At 35.2% G+C, this 1,237-nt stretch overlaps 1 non-coding gene across 1 annotated transcript; it reads left to right on the top strand.

Moving 5' to 3' along the window:
* The first annotated feature begins 678 nt into the window (after window positions 1-678).
* Window positions 679-760, top strand: trnas-gcu (transfer RNA serine (anticodon GCU)). Its single transcript has one exon. It is a non-coding gene; the product is annotated as a tRNA-Ser (tRNA).
* The last annotated feature ends 477 nt before the right edge of the window (window positions 761-1,237 follow it).

Here is a 1,237-nt window from a genome sequence, read left to right as displayed (position 1 = left end):
TCAGAGACGACATTGAGGGAAAATCTGTATTTTGCAATTGCAAAACTGAGTATATTGGTCATTTATTTTACAAATGTCTTTCTACTAAATTGTTTTGGTTGAATATAGAAAATTTCTTTAAGCCGGTGACTGATTCGTTTAGAAAAACAGAGACTTTGCTTTATTTATAAGAAAAATATTGATTGTAAAAAACAAAAAACTGAATCTTTTTATTTTGTACAGAAAATATTACATCCACCAACGTAAATGGGCTAAGAAGAAACCACAAATAATAATTGGACACTTTATTAATTAATTACATGGACTAAAGAATAATAAAGCCATAAAACAATAAAAACTAAATCAGCTATTTTGGTAAAATATCTTTGTTTTGCTTCATGGGTTTCTGTGTTTATAGTTTGGTTTTGTCCATTTGAAATACTTATTTTTGTTTCATTATCCTTCTGTATATGTTGCATTTATTTCCTTTTATTGTATTTTTTTATTTGTATGTATTGTTCATATTTTACTATGTATTTTATTTCAGAAATGAATGATTGTTTAGCAGCAGTGTTGGTGACTAGAAGATTAGGTTTTATGTTGCTTTCGTATAAACCAGGTCTAGGCTAAGACCTGAACACATGGGCGCTGGGTTTACTACCCAGAATACCTTTTTCATTTGCAACCTGTTCACAAGAGGACGAGGTGGCCGAGTGGTTAAGGCGATGGACTGCTAATCCATTGTGCTCTGCACGCGTGGGTTCGAATCCCATCCTCGTCGGGGTAGAATTTTCTTTAGTCTGCCATGTTTCCATGCCAACAAGTTAACTGGCTCCATTATAACAACTCTCTGTAAGACTCTGGAAGCAGGTCACAGGGGATTTACCTGAAATGAGTGGGAGGTAGTGGGATGGACATAATAAGTGAGTGTTTTAACTCAGGACATTGGGTCAAATACTGTGAGGTCCCATGGGACAACATGTCAATGAGGAACAGAGAAACTGATAAAGAGAGTTGCTTTAATATAGCTGTTGTCAACATGGAAAAATGGCAGACTAAAGCAACCGCCATTCCATTGAGGACAGGATTTGAACCAACACATGCAGAGCACAATGGATTCGTTTCGAGTCACCTTCACTTGATTCTAATGGGTTTTTACTTTGGGTTAATCCCCTCATGTATAATATGATCATTTTACCCTGAACTGACAGAACAAGCTCAAATTCTGCCTTAAAAACTCAAAAGATTCATTGTTAGT

This window comes from Seriola lalandi, unplaced genomic scaffold, assembly GCF_002814215.2.
Source record: "Seriola lalandi dorsalis isolate HSWRI2012SDOR001 ecotype SW California unplaced genomic scaffold, Sedor1 jcf7180002054541, whole genome shotgun sequence".
NCBI lineage: Eukaryota > Metazoa > Chordata > Actinopteri > Carangiformes > Carangidae > Seriola > Seriola lalandi.
Note: the sequence above shows the minus strand (reverse complement) of the source record. Positions and strands in the feature narration are given on the sequence as shown.